The sequence below is a fragment of the Gavialis gangeticus genome, unplaced genomic scaffold, assembly GCF_001723915.1.
Source record: "Gavialis gangeticus isolate Ggan-Ray unplaced genomic scaffold, GavGan_comp1, whole genome shotgun sequence".
In the NCBI taxonomy this organism is placed as follows: Eukaryota; Metazoa; Chordata; order Crocodylia; family Gavialidae; genus Gavialis; species Gavialis gangeticus.
The window spans coordinates 183,421,017-183,436,239 of NW_017729024.1; positions in this window are offsets into that span (position 1 = coordinate 183,421,017).

A 15,223-nucleotide genomic window follows, 5' to 3' on the forward strand; every position below is an offset into this window, starting at 1 on the left:
GTGAGGTCATTGGGGAAACTACCATTGATCCAAACAGAATGATCCTCGTTCACTTTATTATCTATTACATCTACGGAGCATTGGAAAGGCAGCAGAAGGTGTGCAGGATGATAAAATGGCCATTTTTTTTTCAGTTGGGCAAGGCAAATTTTACCTTACAGACCTTACAGGCAAGATCCTTGGTAGATTCTTCAGTATAACTAAAACAGTTTGTACCAGCTGAAGATCTGGACCTATACTTTTAGGCAGGTACAGGATTTTGTAATCAACAATTTCAACCCTGAACTAGGTGGTTTATTCCAAACACTAATAGAACCTAAAACGCTAACAAATTCTCGACTGTAACACGTAATAAGCCAAGTGCGCAGTATTCCATGCAGATTTTATAGACTGACATGGGGGGAAATGCAAACTAACTCTAAGAAAACATTTTTATATAATAAAGCCTGAAACCACCAGACTTCGGGATTATTTGGTCTGCTAAATTGGAGAACTGAACTTTACATAAAAAAGGACCCCTGGCTGGAATGTTGATAAGATGAAAGGCTATATGTTTCTACCATACTATACAGCCTATTGATTTTATAAGTCATCAATGTATATTGTGTGTCTATACTATTAACAGGACAAGCAGGAGGTGCTCATAGTTATTTGACTGCATAAGCCAGTTGTCCCATGCTGTGCCCTATGGGAAGCCACTGATTCTTACACTTGGAGCAGGGACAATGCAACTTAATCAGACTGACAGGAAACAGGCAGCAATTACAGTGTGCAGCTACATCTGCTGGGTTCCACTTCACTGAAGGAAGAGTTATCTCAATTTTAATGTACATCCCTTTTTCATGTTTCATTTAACCTCTGCTGTATTATTAAACACATCAAAATATAATGACAGTCGTTAAAAAAGAAAAAGAGAACATTTTGGGGATATTTTGGATTCGACCCCCTATATCTGCAATTTAATGACATCAGCTTTGCTTTCTTGTAACGTTTTACAGCAGTGGAAGATTAATTGAGAATATAGGTTTTTGTTTTAAAATAGAAAGTACAGACCCAGTCTTGCCTCTTGCGAAGTCAATGGCAGAACTGCCATTGATTCAATGAAAACAGGAGCTGGCCTTGTGTTATTATATGTTGTTCACCTAGACATTAGGAGGAAGCAATCTCAATAGTTTGTTGAGGCTCTCAAGTTCTTTTGCTGTTCTCTAAAGGCTGTAGTTATAAAAGCATCTTATTGACAAAGCTGTAATTTGGAATGCTTAAAAGCAATTGTGTTAAACCCCAGAGATAAAATCTGCCCCTTGGTAGACATTTGGAGTTGTACCATTGACTTTGCTAGCATCAGGATCTCACTCTTTTATTCACTGAATAGGTAGCACAGCTGCCAAGTTGTATGAGTAACATTTTTTTAAACGTCAGCATGCGGTGACCTAGCTTTTCCTGCTCTCTGTTTGCCTCCTTCTCGATAATAATAGCAAAGGAACTTCTGCATGAGCTTCATGTGGTGCTTTCTCCTACATGAGAGGTAGGTAGGTATTATCTTTGTATTGTGTGTGGATAGCCCAAGGTAGAGATAACTGATGTGAGCACAGACGTGGCCAGTTTAGAGCTGGGGCTGGAACCCAGGAATCCAGACTCTCAGTCAGAGGTGCTGGGTACGTGGGGGCCCAAGGCCCTGGCTCCCCTCGGGACGAGGGCTGTCACCTGAAATACATAAAACTTCCCACGTGCCCATCACCTTACCCCCACCCTTCTGTGCCCCCAAAAATAGAAGTTGGAGCCTAAGCTCTCAGTTCTATGCGAGAGACCAAAACACAGGATTTGCTACAATTCAGTCTGTAGTTTTCTGTCTGTTTTTAGCTCCTGCCTATCACATTTTTCACTACTGTTTCTTGCTTTGCGCTTTCCTTTCATCCTCCTCTCTCACCGCCTGTTTTTTTTTTTCAATGTCCATCCTTCTCCAGTGGTCTAGGTCTCACTTTGTATCCTTTATCTCCCGAATTTCTTATTCCCTAATGCCACAGCTGCCTCCTGGAAAAACGTGGTATTTCATTCCTGGGCTCTGGCAAGGGTACGGAGATTGTTTTAAACAACTTGCACTTGCTGCTACCCAGTGCACTCCCTGCAGTGGCCAAGAGGCATTATTTCTTACACCCCTATAATGTTTGCTCTTGTGTTGTCAGGATTGCTGTGTCCTTGTTAACTGGCTGTTTACTCAGTGGGATCTCACTGGCAACAGTTTTTCACAGGGGTTACTGCACCGGCTCTACTGGAATCAGACCTCATTTACTGGGGTAACTGAGATCAATCCCTATGTTTCTTTGTAGTATGGCATGCCCCCAAAATCATTTTACATAGGCCATCAAATCTTACACCGGGCCTTGAATGCCCTGTGATTAAAACAATTCCCTTAAATTAAGGTGAGAGTTGACTGGGCTCAGAGGGATTATACTGGCATGAACTACAATATGCAGAAGACATCCAGCACGTATGCCTTCTTTTGTAGCTAGTGCCTTAAAACTACATTGTCCTAAAGCATCTAATGAGTTACATGACACCCCTACCTAAACCACATCTTGCAGGGGGGGCAGGGAAACTGTTGACCCCTTTCCTTAGGTTCCCCCTCACAGGAGGTTGGCCATAGCCATTTTCAAAAACAGAAATGGGGGTAGCAGGGGGGGTTTGCATGCTAAGTACTATCTTGCACTGCTCCAGGAACAACAGAGTTCCTGCAAAATCTTCATAATAAAAATCTTAGCCGTCATTCCCTTTCTTTCCTTTCCTGGCTAGTATAGCAAGAGATGGGACCTTGCTCTTGTCTCATCAAGTTTCCAGCACTGCAAGCCTCAGAAAGCATAAGGCCTGCAAATGTTCTTCAGTCGGGCCCAAAGGCAAGTGATAGCTTCTTACATCTTTTCCAACTTGTGCCCACACAAAGAATTCAGACACAATCTGGTCCTAAGTAAATAATATATTAATTTTTTATAAAGTATCTAAAAGTGTTCAGGCATCTGTGAAGAAAATGCTTTTTATTCATTATTTATTATTATTATAATTAGATTCTGGGCTAATTATATCCTAAACCAGCCTCACAATTTATGAAATATTATCTCTGGCATAACATTTCTTTATTTCTTGTGTATACATAACATTCCTATTAAATGTTATATTCTCACATTGGAATACAACATATTTATTGTTCTGGCACTCATCTTCACAACTGTGGAGCCATCTTTGATTCCATCCTCTATTTTTCCTTAGACATCCAGATTGTTACCAAGTTTTTGTGCTGCTTCCTCCACAGTTTATAAATGCTCTCCCTGTCATAACACTTCGTTTCTGTCTTGGATGACTAAAGGATTCCTCAACTCCTTGGAAATTCTCTGCTCTGACTAGATCAGCTCTGGCCTCCCTAACACGCTGAACCCAAAATAGCTAAAATGGTTTTCAGACTACTTGAGACAACTCAGTTGGCTCGCACTGGGCCTGCTGAATCATGCCAACAATACTCTCACATGCATCCATTGATGCATCTCCAACAAAACCAAAGAAGTGATTCTCCCATTCTGCTCGCCATTGGTAAGACTGCAGCTGGAGTACCACGTCCAGTACTGGCGCCACACTTCAACAGGGGCATGGTAAAGCTTGAGAGAGTCCAGAGAAGGGGCACTCATATGATCAGAGATTTGCACGGCAAGCCATACGAGGAAAGGCTGAGGGATCTGGGACTCTTCAGCCTGAAAAAGAGAAGGCCAAGAGGGGACTTGGTAGGAGCTTACTGCTACATCAGAGGCGTATATCAAGGGTTCACCAGGGCACCCTTGGGGAAAACTGGGAGTAATGGTCACAAACTCCTGGAAGACTGTTTGAGTCTCAACATTAAGAAAAACTACTTCACAACTAGGGTGTCCAGACTGTAGAATGAGCTCTCTCCAAAGATGGTACAATCACCTACCCTGAAAATCTTCAAGAGGAGACTGGATGGGCACCTTGCTGGGGTCACCTGACCCCAGTTGTCTTTCCTGCTTGGTGCAGGGGGCTGGACTCGATGATCTTCTGAGGTCCCTTCCAGCCTTACAGTCTATGAATATATGAGTCTATGCCTAAATTTTCAACCTTGCTTTCAAGGTCATATATAATTGCACACTGGCCTACACTGGGCTTTACTGCACTTCTTTGTTTCCCTTTTTCTCTACCAATGGCACCAGGACTACTCTTTTCATTTGCTGCATCACCTGTTGCCTTTCTTCTCTTGCTCCTTAAACTGTGTCCTCTTAAACCTATTGCATCAGGGCCATGATTTATTCTGTAAGGCCAATACACATCCAGGCAAATGCTTCCTTTTCCTATCCATTAATTTACACAAGGGAATAGACAGGAAAAGGAAAAGATAAGAGTATAAAGGTCAAGTCAACACCATCTCTTGAGTTACCCTGTATTTCTTGTCTTATCTGTGTCTGTTTTCTAGGCCCTATAAACACCAAGGACATACTTAATTTTAAGCTTGTATCCCTCCTCCTGAAGTCAACTTAAGACTCCCCAAACTGAAGAGGATTACTCCCATAGTTACTATCATTTGGTGGTTGCACAGCATTAAACCATTCTGTGCAAGAGCTATTTTATATAGTGCCTTGTATTATGCTGAGCTTGAAATAACAAATGAAAATAATGATGATGGAAATAATCCTAGTCAAGAACTATAATTTATTCATTTAGATTTTTGCCCATGGGAAGAACCACAGAAGAACTACATCTTAGTTCAGATTCTTAGCTGGTATAAATCAGTGTAGCTCCTGTGGATTTAGCTTTGGGGAGATAGTATCATATGATATTATTCCAGCATAATTCAGGTAACACACATAGACAATCATAAAAGATGTTCAGGCCATGTCTAGACTGCAAAATTACAAGGCCTGGCAATGATGCTCTCACATATCATGTTACTCTGTGGGCACATCTACACATGAAGCTACATTGCCATAATGACGCACTACAGTTAGATAGTACCTGTGGGCAAAACCCATGATGCTACAGCTATGTCACCGTAGTGACATGCTCCCCCATTATGCTGCCCAGTGTGTTGCTATGGTGACATAGTACCTAAAAATAAACGTGTGTGGTGTGCACAGCACATTACCAGCTGATACTGCGCCATCTTTTAGTACTTCCAAAAGCAAGTATTAAATGATGGAACAGTAACAATGGTGCCACAGCAGCACATGTAGATGTGCCCAGTATATACTATCCCCAACAAATGAAAGCAGAGCATCTATGGCAGGGGCAGGCAATTATTTTGGCTAATGGGCTGCTTAACAAGTTTTGGTGAGCTGCTGAGAGCCGTATGGATAGCCACAACCTTTGACAGTTGCCCTGCCCCCTGGTCACCATATTGGGACCAGAAGTCCTGCCCGCTAACCCCAGAACTTTGCCACTGGACATCCCTCCTCTTGCCCCCAGAATTACTCCTTTTGGGAGAGGAGGGATGCCATCTTGAAGCCAGAAAAACAAACAAAACATACACTAAAAGTCAAACACCTCCTATAACATATTTTAATTTTATCACCAAAAAAATTGTAAAGATTTGTGTTTGTGTACTGTATATAGAGGAGATTACAAAATAACTCAAAAATAAAGTCTTAATCTTGTATATTATGTGAGAGGTATGGGGTATAGTTGGGGGAGCGGGGAGGTGTATGGTAGGGTGTGGGGGTGTATATGGAGGGGTGTGTGTGTATGTGTGTATGTATGATGAGGTGTGTGGGGTATGTATGGTGGGGTGTGTGCGTGGTGGGGTATGGGGGTGTGTGGCTATGTGGGAGGGTGTGGCTGTGTGTGGGGGGGCAATGTGTGTATATGTGGGGGGTTGTAGGGGCAGTGCCTGGGTGTCCAAGGTTTGTGGGGACCACCCACACACTCCCCCACATGGTGCACAGCCCCCGCTGCCCCTGCACAGCTCTGGCCAGTGGTGCACATGGGGGTGAGGAGCTCAGCCTACCTGGCCCACCTCTATCATGGAGGCTCCATGTGGTGCACATGCAGCACCAAGAGAAGCCCTGTGCTGGAACCAGCTGCCTTCCCCACTCCCTGCTGTACAGGTCCCAGGACTCTGTGGGAAAGTATGGGGCAGGGCTCCCTCCACTCCTGGTGGAGTCCTTGGACCTGCACAGCAGGAGGTGGAAAAGGCAGCTGACTCCAGCACAAGGCTTCACCTGGTGCCCTGTGAGTGTGGGAACTGTGCACACACTGTGCAGAGCCCCCATCATAGTGGTAGGCCAGGTAGGCTGCACTTCTTTCCCCCATGAGCAGCACTGACCAGAGCAGCGTGCTGCTGGGCACCAGCATTGTGCAGGGCTGGAGCAACCCAAGTGCTCCCACTGCCAGCAGTGGGGGTTGTGCACTATGTGTGGGAGTATGTGCAGGGTCCCCTAACCCCCCCACCCTCTCTCACACCCACACCCTGCCCAGCTGAGCTCTGCACCGCCCTGCCCCCCTGGGCACAGGCTCTGCACTGCCACCAGCACCAGCTCCATGCTTCCTGCCCCACTGAGCTGCAACTCTCCCCCACTCCTGTCTCTGCCCTCACCCTTGCCCCCATCACTTCCCTACCTGCTGGCCAGAGCCAGCAGGATGCTGGGGAAGCTGAGCAGGCCCTGTGGGATTGGCTGTGGCAGCAACAGTCCCACCTGGAAGCTGCTGCCGGCTAGGCCAGGCCCTTCTGCCCACAATGGTGGGAATGAGGTAAAATAGGGTACATTGGAGGGCGGGTGTATACATGGACACCTTGCTCCCACCCTCATGGGAGGAAAGGCTGGGCAGGGTACAATTTGTTGGTGGATGCCCATGGGCCAGATGAAAGTGCCCGGCAGGCCAGATCCAGCCCATTTTCTGTATTTTGCCAGCCCCAATCTATGGCCTCAAGGAAGAGATAATTCACCCTGCTCGGTGTCAATGACAGTCTGTCCAAAGGACTGCACAGATGGGACTGCACTGCTTCCAGTTTGTGGGTAGGTAATGTCAGGGGAGCAATGTAGTATATTTGAGGGCTCTGCCATTTTAAATTTCTGGGGTAGTCAAGGCCTTATGCTAAAATATCAGGAAATAACATTGATCAGTTCGCTTCATACTGATGAACTTTCTTGAGATAAAGGAGGGAAGAGTGTTGCTTGATATCAATGGGAGAAGTCAGCATGGTTGCAGGTAAAGCTCTAACAAAAGCTGCAGCCAGCAATGCAGCTTAAATAAATAAATAACTCCATGACAACAGCTCCCTGCATAGATGCAGCATTGACCAAATAGATACTTAAATTTCAGTTCTGATTTACTATGTATATAAATTAATATATATACATATATGAATGAAACCATCAATTTGAATTTCTTCATAATGCTCCTTAGTTTATCCATCGTGCTTTTATATAATCTGGGGTGCCTTTTATATAAACAAAATGCCTTGTAAGCACTATTACAATACTCCTGTAACCTCTAACAAAGTGGATATTCTATCCATTTTACAGAGGGGTAAATTAAGAAGAGAAAAATCCCTGATTTACAGAACTGTGTGGAAGTAATCATGTGCCTAACTTGTACAGGCAATTACTGCAAACTTTTGATAGTAACACTTGCAAATGATAAGGTAGAAATTTGCACTTGCTGTGAGTTTACACATAGGCTCATAGTGTTAGTAAATGCATAATCTATTCACAGAATGAGTGCTTATTTCAGAATATCAGAGCCTTGATGACTTGTGTAGCTTGTTACCGTTGGAGCCTGGACTAGACAGATGACGATACTCCATTTGCTATTCTAACCATTGGACTTGGCTTTCTAAAATGACCATAGGAAGCAGCTTAGTAGCAGGTGAAAAGCTGCAGCTGCTTTCATGGCACATATATTTGTCTGTTATATAACCTAAATGGCATCAGAAACTGTGACAACTTATACCTAGTTAGAAAGCAGGTTTTTCAAGCCTATTTCGCATGTAAGCATCTAGTCCTTTCTCCAGTCACATTCTATCTTCCCAGTTAGCTCAGGACTATGAAAGGGCCTTTGCCTGAGGAATCAAGGGAAGAAAGCCTCCCAAAAGTAGCAAGCTATACAGTGTGTGTTTTTTGTTATGGTTTGTGGCAGCTAGGAATCTTTGTATTTGCTGGGAAGTTTAAATGATATGAATTACAGTCTCTAGTATTACTACAACTTTTGCTGAGGTGGATCCTTCCTCAGAAATCCTACCTAGACATCTACTAAAGCCTGACCACTAAAAAACAAATCTACTACAGCCCTTTAAGTTAAGGGCATATAATCTGAAGAGCAACAAACATTTTCCATTCTGGTTCATTCTCTTGGTGAATGCAGTTCCCTTTCAATGACAAACTCACATATCCATCAAGTCCTTCACTTCATCTACTGAATGACCATCTGAAAACCTACAGATCCAGTACAAAATTACTGAAAATCATTAGTGTATCTATGAGAATCTAAGACTAACTTGTCTAATGCAAACTGGAACAGTTAAACAGGGGTGATCATTTCAAGCTTGAGCCAGAAAACAGCATTAGAGACCAACCATTCAGGCTAGGAATAGAAATTACATATAAACTAGTGTAAGTGATGAGAAACCAGCTCAAATTTATAACCCAACAGAAGTTCATTGCACATACACGGTTTTCAAAATGGCCCAAACTGGTTTAAGATAAACCTCGATGGACGCAGTATCAGACTTAACTTATTTAGGTTAAATCAGTTTATTGAACTTCTCTTCCAGTTCCCCTCCAGATTCAAGTTAACTCACAGTCCCTCACAATCCCAGGATGCTTTGCACCTCCCCTGCAACCCCCCCATTGCAGAGTGGGTGGGCTAGCCTGTTCCAGTGCTTTACTACCCTCCTTGTGCTTTTCCTAATATCTAACCCAGGTGGTTATTATTCACCTGGAGGGCTGCTTAATGAGTTTGGTGAGCTGTCAAGGGCTGCATGGGTTGTCCTGCCCCTTGACAGTTGCCCTGCTCCCTGGTCACCATATTGGGACTGGAAGTCCCACCCCTCTAACCCCTGACCTTTGCCACCAGGCGCGTCAGGGAGCAGGGAAGGCAGCCAACCAGCACCGGGCTTCCTCCAGTGCCCAGTGAGTGCACAAGTTGTGCATTCACCATGCAGAGCCCCTGCAATAGAGGCAGGCTGGCCAGGCTGCGCTCCTTGCCCCCACCCAATGCTGGCCAGAGCCATGCGCATGGGGCATGAGCATCCCAAGTGACCCCACCTGCTGCTGCCACCAGGAGCAGGGGCTGCATATCATGTGGGGGAGGGTGCGGGGGGGTCTCAGCCCCCACCCTCCCTCATACCCACACCCTGCCCAGCCGAGCTCTGCGCAGCCACCAGCCCCAACCCCATGCTCCCTGCCCCACCCAGCTGCAGCTCCCCCCGCTCCCGGCCCCACCCCTGCCACTTCCCTACCTGCTGTCTGGAGTTAGCGGGACACTGGGGAAGCTAAGCAGATTCCCCAAGTTTGGCTACAGCAGCGGCAGTAACAGCCCCACCTAGAAGCTGCTGCTGGCTGGGCCGGGCCCTTCCACCCACAAGGGTGGGGGCGAGGTGCAATAGGGTATGTTGGGGGGGTATGTGTATGCCTGGGTGCCTTATTCCCACTCTCATGGGTGGAAGGGCTGGGCAGGGTACCTGCGGGCCAGATGAAAGGGCCTGGCAGGCTGCATATTTTGCCCACCCCTGATCTAACCTAAACTTCCCTTGCTGCAACTTGAGGCCATTGCTCCTTGTTCTGTCATCTGCTGCCAGCAAGAACAGTCCAGCTCTAGAGTCTTTTTCCCCTTGTGACAGAGTAGGATCAGCTAGGGATGCGTGTACTTGGCAATGGCTTTATTGCACTTTGCATTTGCTATATTTTGGATAAAATATGTAGAAAGCAGTAAAATAACTTTTGTCAGGACCCAGGGCTTCGCATCCATGTCATTGCTCTTCTGATCTTTGTCTCTCCTGGAGGTCCAGTAAGCCAGCTTCAAGAGGATGGTTGGAGAGTGCTCTGGGCAGTGGTCTGATGGTTAGCACACTGCTGGGAGGTGGGAGACAGAAGATACAACCCTTTCTGGAAGAGGACAACTTAGAACTGAGGTTTGTGGCTCTCGGGACAAGTGCCCTAACTACTGGGCTGAAAGATGGAAGAGCCCTTCCATGTTGCTAATCATGGTTGTTCTTTGATTAAAAATCTGGTATTATGCCCCAGGTGATGCTATTCCACCCCAGACCCTACATGGCCATAATTCATCTTGTGCAGCATGCTCAGGAAGGAAGCACAAAGTAAGCACAAATAGAATCCAAGTGCCAGACACTGCACTTCACAAGGCTGTATAAGGGCCACACAGGTGCATAAAGGCAAAATAGGATTTGGCCCCATCTGTCTAAGACAGCACCATAACAAGTAGATGGAAACCACATGCATGAAAGTACGAGCCCAAAAACAGAGGGGGAAGGGGGGTAGGAAGAGTTGGCTGATATACATGTTTGTGTCAGTTGGAGATGCTGTGGCTGTAACCTAAGACCACAGTCCTGCAAAGATTTATTCACATGTTTAAGTTTACTCATGGGAAGAGTCCCATTTGGTCAGTGAAACTATATATATGCTCAAAATTAAGCATGCACGTAAGTCTCTGCAAGCAGAAGGACCTTAAAGAGCTTGTCAGTCTGAAAGCTGAGACAAATGAACCCTCACATGTAAATTGTACTGTTACTCAATGCTAATAGCTGTAACTATAGGAATTATTCTATTGACCAAGCCCTTAGATTAGAGATGAATTATTCCATTTTCATTTAATTTACTTTGATTTTCTCTCTATTTCCTATTTTCTAAATTAAATCAACCTTGCTTGATTTAAGATAATTTGCCTTTACTGACTATTACTTAGGGATAAGCTTTGCAAAGCCATTGCTGGAGATAAGGAAAACAAAACTCAAGATTCAGAGAAACCCAAATAAAAGCAGATGCCCAATAGGGACAGTTGGTCAAAGGTGAAGTCATGGACAGCTCAGCTCCAGGAGGTGCTTCCAGGATGCCAGCAAATCAGATGGGACTAAAGAATGAGGGGAGAACTAGACCAGTAGTGGAATTATTATATATGCATGTTTCCTGTTTCCAAAATATCCAGCATTCCAGCCACTAACAATGCACTCCGTGTACATGCATTTTATGACATGTTTTATTACCATCAAAGAAATACATGACAAAGTTGGATTTCAAATGCATGCAAAACAGTGATTTTCCTAACTGCGGCACACTATACAATTATTAGTATTATTTATTATTTGTTGTCAGCCTGCATGGAACAGAGAAAGATAATGTCCCTACCCCAAAACAAACAATATTAGCTCCCAAACACAGTGCACTGAAGGAGAGAGTTCTGAATGAATAAGGCAACTCTCAAGGTCCGTGTCAGAAGGAGAGCCCTTCATTTATGTGGGTAGGTGCCCAGGCAGAAGGGAATCAGTGCATGCACAAATGCACTGCTCTTCTATGAGTGCAGACACTTATATGTGTGAGGTGTTAAATGTGTATATCTTGGAGGGCCTGATCTGATGGGAGACAATGCTCATAATAGGTTAGTATGTTTGGGTGCCATAAAAGAGCATATATTTTGATGTGTGTCTAGGAGCTAGGGAGGACAGAAGGAGAAGCTCTATGTGTGGGTACCTTTATGCCTTGATAAATACAGGACTGTGCCAACAGAAACACCACATGAATGAAAGAAAAGAATGAAGGAAATAAATGTAGGTAAGAATAAATCTTATTTCTTTAAAAATAAGCTGTCTTTGACCAATGTTAATGACTAATGTCATTTCCAAAGATGCTAGACACACCAACAAGCTTCGCTTGCTTCTCCTTCCCTTTACAAATATTAAATACGTTCTCTGAGTTATTCTTGTGTTCACACACAGTGCAGCACCTGGGACCTATGACTGATAAATAGAGTCGAATGATATCCCTTTTTCTTAGGGGTAATAAGATGTGACTGTGGGCTCCAACAATTTAGACTGCATGGTTTACTTCTGTTTTATATTACACTTGCAGCTGGAAATCTGGAAATTAAGTTTTGAAAATAAGAATTGCAGAGTCGGGGAAGAAAAGCAAGGAAAAGAAAAATAAATAAGAACAAGTTAAATTGGACATGCTCTGTGCTTATTGTGCTTGTTCTAGCTGCAGAGATTTTTCAAACACTATTAACATGTGAAAGCTGAGTGCATTTCCCTCCCCTTTTCTCTTGTTACATTTTACTGTTTTTGGAGAGGCGGGCAGTAAAAGCATCTCTGTGACATTGTACTCTCAACCCCATGCAAATCTTTAGCAGATTAATAAATACGGTCTCGTATCTCTTTAGTAGCCTCTAATCTATGCAAAGTGAATTGTTTTGGATTTACCTAGAACATCATTGCCCACCCTATAATTTGTAACTGCTGCATGCAGTGACACATACTCTTAATCACACTATGGTCTGAAGATATGCCCTAAACTCATTAAATGCAGTAAACTTTTAAGGACAAAATGCTGGAAGCCGCTAGCAGGTCAGCTGGCTTCATGCTGTGCTAAGTTTCTCCCTGGAGACCAGGAAAAAGGATTGTTTCCCCCTAGAAGGCTAGAACTCGGTGGCATTGGGTTTTCTCCACAATCAAGGCTGCAGCCTCAGATAGAGCCGAGGTAGTGTCCGCTGGTAATGAGTACCCCCTCTTCCTGGAAGAAGAGTTGGTGGGCCCACCTCCTTTAAGATTGAGACCTATTAGCTCTACTCTTTCTCCGCTTCTTGCCCACTTCTCAAAGATCCTTCTGCAGGCTGGCTTGTTAGGGGTGCTTATGAAGCACACAATAATGGTGCATAGTGGGCATAGACTTCATCTATAGGGGCGTTCATCTATAGGGCTCCAACTCTCCCCATTTCTCTCCACCCCCCTTTTTGTGAGCAGAACTCATCGACTCCCTGGAGGCATGGGTCTCCATAGCAGCAGAATGCTGTTCGGGTTCTTGTACCGTCTCCATCGCTGTGCCATCTGAAAACCTAATTGACAAAAATCAGAACATTCCACCTGGTGCAGAGACATTTCCATTTAGATCAAAATGAATTTGACAACAGTTTTTGCATTAAAACATCCTTTTGTTCCCATCTGTGCATATAGAGGTTTTAAATACCGTGTGCACTTTCCAAACTTGCATTACTGGGGGAAAAAAATACCAACCAAATGAAACCTATAACAAAATAAAAAAAAACAACAACATAGCAAGCAAGGAAATGCTGAAGCAATCACTACTCTTTTTACATTTGTTTTACTGTTTGACGTACACAATAAATTGTAACAGTTACCAAATTACCATTCAAGTTCAAATGATGTACACACATCTATAATCTTAGTTAGCTGCTTGCTGGCATACTTCAGGAATGCCACTGCGTCCTCCAGTGTAATTCTATATCAATGACTTTTCCAAATAAATCTAGTTGCTGGTTTATATTAATGAACTGTCACAGTTCCCATTGTTTTCCCATGGTCTTGCAGCTGCATTCTTTCACAGGTGCTTGGCAAATTAAAATGATGCTGGTTTGGGGTTTCAGCCTGATAGAAAATCACTCCTTCAGCAGATTGTTAGGAAGTTATTCATGCAAGAAACACATCTTTACTTTACATATTCTGCTTTCCTCCTTTGCTTGTAACTATTCCTTGGCTGGCCCTATGTATTTCTGACTTTTTTTTACTGAAATAAAAAACAGGAATGTGTCTTAAATTAGAAAATAACTTGTGTAGCAGTAATAAACACTGGGAGAATATATGATCTGATTCTGCTCTCAGTTACATTTGTACAAACCAGGGGTAGCTCTGGTGAAGTCAAGGAGTCAAAATCTCAGCTGATGTAATGAGGAATACAGCCACTGATATCTGTGTAGCTGGGTCACTTAAAAGCAACTAAGTGACCGGCACAACTTAATGTAAAGCTCATGTAAGCGAAATCAAGCTGTAATGTTTTAGGATCTATAAAAAAGAAATCCAATAACAACATCAGTATTTGTGTAGTGTAATTCAACTGCAGACATTAGGAGATTTAAAAATATCAATTAACTCTTACAGCACCCTATTCATGAGCTTGAGAAGTGCTGAGGTCCTGCAAGGTGGGGACTGGAGGTGTTAGATATTGTAGTTGCTCGGCACTGTTTAGAATGAGCTCCTCTGTCATTTAGATATACATGATAAAGATGGGTAAATTGGTGGGGAAAGGCTAAAGGACAATTGGTGGCCACTGGCCAGCACTTTACATTCCCCTGCTTTGGCATGTGAAAGTTGTGATGCTTTAAAACTATGTTCACCATTGTCATCCACTTTGTGCAAGACACCAATTACATGAATACAAAATAATCACTAGTCTAATTTCAGAGCATTTAACATCCTCTCTACATTCACTTTGTACTTGAGTAAGCGGTCATATAAGATACAGGCCAACAATGAAAGAGAACACTCCGCTCCTTGGGCCACGGGTCTAAACAGCAGCAGTGGTGGGGGACGAATTCTGTATTCTTCAGTGTCTTAGACTGTGTCCATCCAGAGATATGAGGTGCCCTCAGAGCTTCCATTGATTTCACCTGGTCAATAGGGGTGTGACACTAAGCATTGTTAAATCTGAGAGGATCCTAAATTGGGCACCAAAACTTTGAAGCACCTGAAATCAGTGGCCACTTTTGGAGGTCGATTTACTGAAGTTAAAGTAAATGGTAGAATTGGAAGTAAAAGTCGGGAGTGTTGCCTCTCCATCTTCTACACTAGTCATTCAACACCTGCCACTTAAAACTAGTTACTGATTTTTCCATGGTCTTGGAATACAAAATACATGGAAAGTGCAACTAAGATCAAAGACTTTGAGCCAGTTACTTAGCTGGTGTAAATGTATGTAGCCATACTGACTTGAATAGAGAAATATCTGAGCAGGCATCATCTTGGTCATCTGAAATGGAGAGAGAAGGACCCAGTTGGCCTGCAGCCCCTATAGACACGTCAGGGTTCCCTGGACTGGGTATAGGGGTGTGTGAAGCAGGCCCTGTTCGATTCAGATTTGGATTTGGCCGGAGTCAGGGACAGTGATATGATTCATTGATCAGATCACTGTCCCTGATTCATTTTGGCCAAATCCAAATCTAAAGATTCGGACACAGACACAGATTTAAAAGTTTTTTCTACTTACCTTAAGGT